Source organism: Canis aureus, chromosome 20 (genome assembly GCF_053574225.1).
Source record: "Canis aureus isolate CA01 chromosome 20, VMU_Caureus_v.1.0, whole genome shotgun sequence".
Classification (NCBI taxonomy): Eukaryota; Metazoa; Chordata; class Mammalia; order Carnivora; family Canidae; genus Canis; species Canis aureus.
Genome location: NC_135630.1, coordinates 20,613,274 through 20,622,927, shown reverse-complemented (window position 1 = coordinate 20,622,927; position 9,654 = coordinate 20,613,274). Strand labels below are relative to the sequence as shown.

The 9,654-nt window shown below is 33.9% G+C and overlaps 1 long non-coding RNA gene across 1 annotated transcript in view; it reads left to right on the top strand.

Moving 5' to 3' along the window:
* The first annotated feature begins 1,413 nt into the window (after positions 1–1,413).
* The window catches only part of LOC144291912 (uncharacterized), a 33,758-nt gene continuing 25,517 nt past the window's right edge, over positions 1,414–9,654 (top strand). Inside the window, exons 1-2 of the long non-coding RNA XR_013359463.1 lie at positions 1,414–1,520; positions 7,212–7,288. This is a non-coding gene — a long non-coding RNA (uncharacterized LOC144291912). The remainder of the gene's footprint in view (positions 1,521–7,211; positions 7,289–9,654) is intronic.

Below are 9,654 nucleotides of genomic sequence, written 5' to 3'. Positions count from 1 at the left end.
TCCAATGACATCTTTGTCCCTTTGCTATCTGGCTTTTCTACCTTTCACTTTGACCAGGCCAACTACAGTTATGGTGACCTCCTTTTTTGCTCAAGGTCATTTAAAGCTGCCTCAGAGTAAGACACTTTTTCAAAATTACCCTCTAGCTGATACTTCTCCTTTGAATTGTGTTCTTTCTACTAATTATGCAACTCTTGAAATTCTTAAATGCCTCACGAAGTTGATCCAAATGACTCATGGGAGGATATATATATATATCTAGTGTAAACATGATATTGTTTATCATATCATAAAAGTTACATTTGGCTTACTTTTACATGGAAGGCATATAGTTGTATATTTTTCCATGCTAATGTCTCTAACTACTTTATATTTTAGATTGTTAGTTCTATAATACCCATATTGTAACTATCTAGAGTGAAATTATCAACTCTATGTTTAAAATTCTTTCTAATGAGCTAATAATAAATCATATGATAATGTGTTTTACAGATGCTAACAAAATGGAAAAGTACCTATAATTTTTCAGATATATCTTAGTTTTGTTTTTGTATATGGCACCACAGACCAAAGCTAATGGCACCAGAATCATTTAAGTAAGCAATTATAAATCATTTTAACAATAAAAGTGTCATGCAAATAATGCCTCAGAAATAACAACTCTCTTGATTAAAAAAATCATGTATATTTTAAAACTTCATTTCAGTGAAGCAAAGATACATTTTATGTTAACGAGCCTTACAACAGATTAGTTGCGTAGAGACAGAGCTAAAATTAACTAGATTCACATTCTTTAATTTTCTCATTCATTTCAGCGGAAGAGCAATGCTTTTCCCACATGTTGTTTGCAATGCTATTCAAAGAGTGAGCTGTTTGGTTGTGTTTTTTTTAAAGATTTATTTATGTATTTTAGAGAGGGTAGGAGAGGAAAAGAGAGAGAGAGCAAGTGGAGGGAAGGGCAGAGGGAGGGAGGAGAGAGAGACTCTCCAGCAGACTCCCTGCTGAGCACACAGCCCCACTCAGGCTTGATCTCAGGATTCTGAGATCGTGACCTGAGTGGAAATCAGGAGTCAAATGCTTAACTGTCTGAGACACTCAGGTGCCTCAAAATACAGTAAGTTTTTATGTTGATTTTATTATAGGGCAATATCCATTATATTTGAAAAATCAATGATTTTCATTAATTCATGTATTTTGGGGCTTTTAACTCCTTTTGTTGAAAAATTTCCTATGTTTTTAAAATAAAATTAGTTAGTAATTGGTAGATTTTTTTTAAGACTCTCTGTGTCCAGATTAAACAACACGAATAAAGCAGAAATCTCATGTTGATCCATGTTTTATTGATAAAGCCAATCCAAAATCCTAGAAGTCACCTAGCTGGAGGAATTCTAGAATGTTTCATTTAACAATTAAGCATCTTATACAGAGAAGACAGAAAAGTTTAAAAACCCAATTAAGGTGTTTTAAAAGTGTACAGTGTTGACATACTTTGGAACGACAACAGATTTGTTACATATTAGGTATATTAGATGTCTATTAGTGTTTAAGAAAATTGTATATTATAGGAAATAATATTTTAGGTGAAAGATCTTTCATCACTTAAATTTTATCTAGAGGAAAAATACTGAGGCATTTGGTAAACTATGCCTATTATGAAATCAACCAAATATTTAGATCAAAACTATCATGATGTAGATTAATTTTGTTATTATTTCATATATATTTCCAGTATTTCTCTTTATCTAAATAATCACTTTTTATTTTTATTTTTTTTAACTTTTTTTTAATTTTTATTTATTTATGGTAGTCACAGAGAGAGAGAGAGAGAGAGAGAGAGAGAGAGAGAGAGGCAGAGACACAGGCAGAGAGAAGCAGGCTCCATGCACCGGGAGCCCGATGTGGGATTCGATCCGGGGTGTCCAGGATCGCGTCCTGGGCCAAAGGCAGGCGCCAAACCGCTGCGCCACCCAGGGATCCCACTAATCACTTTTTAATATGTAAAGCAATTTTAACCCATACTGGAAGAGCTGCTATTCACCAGCTATCCTCAACCTCACTCCTATAAATAGCATAAGAATGGCCATGAAATTAAACACAAACCAAAATAAATCACAGGAGTCTGAAAGAACATTTGTGCTCAAATTTGGAAGAAAGGAAGGAAGTGTCAAACAGGAAAATGCCAAATCTCCTGTTTAAACTCCCATGCATAACTCTCATTTTATTTTTTTTTCCTTTTTCTTTTTTTTCATGTAAAATTTGCCACATTCCTTAAAATTCTACCATTTGGATATTAATTTGGGATCAAGAAGCTCTTCTCTAGAAAATGCAAATAGCCTTACAAAGAGAAAGGTGTTGATAATCTCTTCCAGGTTAATGTTAATTGGCCAGTCCCCCTATTATTCATTCAATGCACAGTGATTAATTTCATGGTACACTCCAAGAATTTTAGGGGAACAAAAGGGATTGAGAATGCCTTGGACCTAGTGTACCATTGAAGCAGTATGGTAAGCACCTACCATGACACATTGGCACATCCTAATATTTCGATCCCTGTATTGTAATTTTCCAATATATTTAGGTTTGTGATTGTGGTCATATGATAATTAAGATAGTTAATATATGTATGGCTTATACAATACTGTAAAGCTGATTTTCTCCATATGCTCTCTTTTTGTTTAGAGAATAAAAACTGTTTTAGTATACTTGAATTTTGGAAATGGACAAACTATTGCTCAGGAAGACTGCGTACTTGATAAATTTTGGAGCCAAGTGTTCTTAGGTCAATTGTGAATTTTCTTTCAATTCTCCCAGTTCTAAACCATACCCTCAGATTCTGAGCCTAGGCATGTCCCTAGGCTTAGGGAATAATCAACTTCTTGCGGAAGTAGCTCAATAATTGCATTTAGTCAGTCTTGCCATGTAGGCTTCTGCTTGCTCCAGGATGAGCTTACTTCTCTGTTTTCTAGTTCCTTAATGGTTTGCTTACTGTTGTTTATCTCATAGCCTTTTAGTCATTAGATCCCTGCCCCTTAAATTTTGATACGAATGCCTGATGCTTAACATTTAAAATGCCATCTTCTCTTCTGTATCTCTCAATCTCTAGATTGATTTCCTGAACTTATTTGCTTGTAATTTCTCACTCCTTCAATGTCTGGATAGTCAGGTGTGCCTTAAACATGGGTACTTTTGAATTGAAGCATTCATACATTTTTTTCACTCTCTTTCCATAGATTTTTCTCTTGGTATCCCTATTTGATCATCTTTAAAACTGGCCAATCTCCATTTTCTCTAGCCTGAAAATCTTTGATGCAGGAACTGTTATTTATTTTATATGTTCATCCTCTGGTATAGTGTTTGACATAAAATTAATGCTCTCATACATGCTTGTTTTTTTATTAATAGTAATAATAACATTAATAATAATAGCTACAAGTTCCATACCACTTATATTTTGTCAGTCATTCAAAAGTTTGAAATACACTATTCAGCCTATTTTCATAAAAAAGTGAGTTAATTACTAGCTGGTTATCAGTATTATTTCCATTTTACAAAGAAGTAAACTAAGACATAGGATGATTTAGTAAATTGCTTAAGGTCATAAAACTTATTAGTGAAAAAAAAAAAACAAAAAAAACACAAAATTCGTGCCCCAGAAGTCTGGTTCCAGAGTCTGTGATCTTGCAAATGAAGGAATGGATATTTATTTGTTAACCCCTCATTTAGTGCTAAGACTATCTCCACACTCAATGGACCTACTCCTGTGCATGGTGTAGATGTATAGCAGAGGTTGGGAAGAGGTACAGAATGATGTCAGCCTTCAGGAAAAGTTCACCTGTCACAATATTTTGACTCGTGTTGTACTTGACTCTACTTTCCCCTTCTTCCTTCATCTTGGTTCTCAAAACCTATGATTCATCAGTCAGGTTATATATTTCTATAACACATGAGGTCTATATTAGGCTAACCTAGAAATCTAATAATATTGTTTTAAGGGAAAATTCATTTTGAGTTCAAAACAAAAGAATACAAAATATATTTTTCAATATCACATATTCTCAAGTTAAGGTCCTGACTGTATGTACATATATATACACATGCCCCAACACACACACACATGCATGCACACATGCACGCACATGCATACACACACACTTTCTTTGTTTCTTTTATATTAGGAAGCCCTTTGTTGCAATTTACAGTTTCCCTTTCTAAAGAAAATTGCTCCTATATAGATTTACTCTAAAAGTCTATAGCTAATAAATGGATTAATTACTGAGCAATTTAATGAAAGAGTAACCTAACTGAAGTCCAATGAGAACAAAGGAAGCAAAGTTGTTCACAGTAAAATGAGATCATGAATGTCTTCGTCATAATCATTAATGAGTAGTATATAAAAATGTGAAATTTAGCCATATGGAAAAATATAGAGGGCTTGTTATTAATTTGCTTTCTTTGCTATAGCAGAGTAATAAAACCACTTATATTGGGCCACATCTACTGGGCTTTAGAGATTAAACAGGTTTTGTTGATTCTTGTGTTTTTGAATTTTGGTAATGCTAATATTGATAATAATTTCACTTTGAATTTTAATCTCCAAGGTCAGGAACATATTTGACTGCTTTTTATGTGTAGGTATTGTTCTACAATATGTACCAGGAATTAAAATTTATTGTGTATTTTTTATACTCACATAACCATCTGTAATTGGTAGATATAAGGTTATATGTCATTAAAATATACCACATCAAATACAAAAGCAGAAATCTTCAAAGGTCTATAAATCAATTGTATAGCTAGGCATTTGATAGTGAAGAAAGGCCATTTGGGAAGGGAAAAACAGAAGGGAAACAGCTCATTCATAACTGTAACAAAGACAAAAGTCAGTCATTATCATGTGTACCTAATGATGTCTACTTTGAAAGTAAAATGAGCAAAACTACATAGTATCTTCCTTTGTTTATTCATGAAAGACATAGAGAGAGAGAGAGAGAGAGAGAGACAAAGGCAGAGGGAGAAGCAGGCTCCATGCAAGGAGCCCGATGTAGGACTTGATCCCGGGTCTCCAGGATCATGGCCCGGGCCAAAGGCAGGCAGGTGCTAAACCTCTTAGCCACCCAGAGATCCCTTAAGATTTTATTTTTAAGTACAACTAACAAGGGGCACAAATGTACCACCCCAAGATCAAGAGTTTCATGTTCTTCCAACTGAGCCAGCTGGGTATCCCAAAAGATGCAATGAGTTTTAAACAGACCTACTAATCCCCAAATGCTAAATATGTATATTCACAAAAGTGTTGGATTACATATACCATACATTCATATATATAGTACCTGAAATCCAATGACATTATAAACATTTTCATACATCAAGAAGTAAGTCCCCAGAACCACAAAGTTGTTATGGACTATGCCACTGGCCTATTAGACTCAAAGAAGTAGAAGATGGGAGTGGATGCAAGGAGGTAGGTAGGGCTCCCAAAAAGCAAAGCACTAAAATTGCTCTCTGTGACACGTTTCTTTCTATTCCCTCTCAGCATTTATTTTTGTTTGTCTGTTTGTTTTGTTATTTATTTATTTATTTATTTATTTATTTATTTATTTAAGAGATACAGTGAGTGCACAGCGGAGGGTGAGGGAGGGAGAGAATCTTAGGCTGCCTCACCCCTGAAAATGGAGCCTCACTCAGGGTTCCATCCACGACCCTGAGATCATTTCTTGAGCCTAAACCAAGAACTGGAGGCGTAACTGACTTAGCCACCCAGGCACCCCTCCTCTCAGCATTTAAAGCTTAGGACTGGGAAGGAATAGATCCCCCCCACCCCTCACACTCTAAAAAGAGGCTGAAAAAAATAGCTGTTGACTTACTGCTCGTGATATGGCATTATAATATCACAACAGCATTATAGAAAGCTGTTGACCTAAGGAAACAGGTATAGAAAACACAACCTTTGTCAAAGTACTGAGCCATGTTGTCAGCTGACTCTGTGATTAGATCTCTGATAGCCTGGATATCTTTATAAAATAAAAACTGTCAAATGCTATTTTAAAGATTTACCATTAATTTTTTAAAGATTTTATTTATTTATTCATTAAAGACAATTGAGAGAGGCAGAGACAAGGGCAGAAGGAGAAGCAGGCACCCTGCAAGGAGCCTGCTGTAGGACTGGATCATCATCCAAGCCAAAGACAGAGGCTCAACCACTGAGCCACCCAGATGCCCCTGTCAAATGCTATTTTAATAACTGCATTTTGTATGGACTAGAAGGAAGCACTTCAAAAGTACAGAGTTTCTGGAAGCAGGAGAAAATAATAACAGCATAAAAATCAAAGAAAAGCAAGCAAATACATATATGTACACCCACACTCTCCAAAGACAACAAAACAAAATCAAAATCCCCAAAACATTCCCATTCAAAACATATTTACAATCTGCACTTATTAGATCATTCAAGCAATTAAATAATAAATAATATGGTATCAAATCAAGCAACAAAATACACATTCACTCCAGGAGAAATTAATGTTTCAATCAGTCTGAGAATTTAAACAATTAGTGTTTGAATGATCAAAAAAGTAAGATACTCAGCAAACATAAATAATATGTATGAAACAAAAATAATCAGTCATAAATAAGAATGGTAAATATGTGAAAGGATAAATTAATAAATTAGATTTTTTTCATAAAAATTGTTTACTGAAAGGAAAACTCTGTAGTCAGTATCAGCCTTGTGTGACCTACATATGAAAGTTACCTCCAAACCAGCATAAGAAATTTCTATATATGCAACACGATGCATTGTTTCAGAATTCCCACCAGAGATATAAAAGAGACTCAAATGAAAAAAAAAAAAAAAAAAAACATAGTCAATATTTGAAGGAGAATACCAAGATGGTTCCAGAATTGATAGATTCCCAAGATGCAAAATTCAGTGCAAGTTGCAAGTAGAAAATAAGAAAAGAACATGCTCTTATATCTGGTCACATCATCTTTAATGATGATAAAAAGAGTAACATTCATGATTGAAAACATACAGCACACTTTATACCACCAATGAGGACATCTTCAAAGTACTGACAGTAAATCATAGTCAACTTAAAGTTTAATATTTAGTGGACATATCACTCAAGGTGAAGGCAAAATTAAACTAGTTTTAGTGTAAATAAAGGTTTTAAAGCTTAAAAACACACTAACTTTAAAATAATTTCTTTTAGAAAGAAAAAATAAAATCTGAGGATTTTTCTTTCCTGAGGATGTCATGAAAGAAATGTAAGAAACACAGTTAAGCAAAGTAAGTATTAATAAACTTTACTGTTCAATGTTAAAATTATTATTTTTGAGTTTGTTTAAAAAAGGTAAAAAAAAGCAACACTTTCCATGATGTAAATAGATGAATGTGAATACAGGGAAATTTGGAAATAAGTAAATATGCTAAAAGCAATGCACATTTGTTAGGTTACACAATTTATATTTAAAACAATATTCACGGGCAGCCAGGTGGCTCAGCAGTTTAGTGCTGCCTTTGGCCTGGGCTGTGACCCTGGAGACCTGGGATCAAGTCCCACGTCAGGCTCCCTGCATGGAGCCTGCTTCTCCCTCTGCCTGTGTCTCTGCCTCTCTCTCTCTGTGTCTCTTATGAATATATAAATAAAATCTTTAAAAAAAAGTAAAACAGTATTCAGAAGATAATAAAAATCAAATCTGTTATTTCAAAATTTTCTGAAAGAAGTAAATGTGGAAACTCTCTCAATGCAACAGAAGGCACAGGGCACCTGGATGGTTCAGTCGGTAGGGTATGGGACTCTTAATCTCAGGGTTGTAAATTTTAGTCCCACCTTGGGTGGAGAGATTATTTAAAAATGAAATCTCTAAAAAAAAATTAAAGAAGACATAATAATGAAAAAAAAAACAGAAGTCAAAAATTTTAAAAAAAAGAGTACAAAGTATAAATATATAAATAATTATAAAAGTTATAGATGATTATCTATAGAAATATAAAAATTAGCAGACTACTTGAAGAAATAAAAAACTAGCTGAATAAGAGCATTCTTTTCTAATCTTTTTTAGTATATGTGCTGCCGAAGCGAGCACTCTTTTCTAATCTTTTAATTTATAGAAAGAGATTGAGGGCAAAAAAGATGAAAATCCATGGAACACGCAAAGCCTACTTAAAAGAAAACTGGTAAAATTACAATACAGAGACAATATATAGGTAATGAAAAATGTATTAATTTCAGCATATTAAACTTGTAAGAAGCAGCTAAGTGATCCTTAAGGTGATTTTACATCATTAAATGTGTTTAATGGTAAATAAGAAATACCAAGTTATGATTATATGCATTTGTTGGGGATTTTGGTCAAGTTACGATAAAATAAATATATTTTTAAAATTTCCGCTTTTACTGAAAATAAATTTTGATAAGCCTATTTCTTCAACTACCTTTCATTTCCTGATTAATTAAGATAATTTTCAGGGATATATTATGACTAGAATGATCATATAATTTACTATCCAAGCTGGGATGCCTTTGACAGTGAAAGCAAAAGCTGTTAATTACACTGGGACAAGATGAACGATGGAAGATTTATTGTTGTCCTGTTTTTAACTCTCATAGCTGGAATTTAGAGCACTTTTAATAACTTTAGAAATCCATTTGTGTCTTGTTTACTTATTTTTTCAAATTGTGCCATCTATTTTAAGGATCAACCTTGGTTTAAACAGCCTATGTTTGGGGGACACCTGGGTGGCTCAGTGGTTGAGCGTCTACTTTTGACTCGGCATGATCCTGGAGTCCGAGGATCGAGTTCCACAGCAGGCTTCCTGCATGGAGTCTGTTTCTTCTTCTGCTTATGTCTCTGTCTCTCTTTCTGTGTCTCTCATGAAGAAATAAATAAAATCTTTAAAAAAAAAAACACCCTACATTTAGAATAAAAGTGTCACTTTGTTTTAGTTAGTATTTCTGACTTTTTGGTAGATGTTAGCTTTCTTGAGAATCTTTGAAATTACTTCCTTTCAAGTCATTATCCAATTCTAAAATGAACTTCTTTTATATGCTTTTTTTGGCTTTTTCATCTAAAATTGGAGATTACATAGCTAATACATACAGTCTGATGAATAAATTGACTGTTTCACACTGGTATAATAAATGTCTTTGAAATTACAAATACTTCAGGGATGATCCTGAAAGTCCTAACACAAACAATAATAATCAAAGTTGAGACAGTTTCTTAATACTGTGAAATTCACTTACAGAAGCAAATAATTAGTGAACTCACACTGGGGAAGTAGAAGCAAAAACTGTCATTTTGAGTAAAGCATTTTTTCACCTTGTAAAATTGCCAGGTGGCCTACTCCGTTCCCTGCTTACATAAATGTTTAACAATTATATGTGGCTTTGAAGAGGCATTGTCTTTAGACTTTGTATTTTTACTAGTTGTTAAGCTTGTAGAATGGGACAACGTATGGGTAAGGTGACTTTGTGAATTTGGTATCACCGATGCCCACATGTACAGGGACAGATTCTAATCTTACTGGTTCCCTCCAAAGGGTGAAGTTTCCAAGGCTCCGCAGAGATTGCCAGGTCCATTCTGAGTTCTCTTGGGGAATTGCATTAATTGATCTCTGGGACACTGTGAGGCAGCCAATTCTAAAATCAT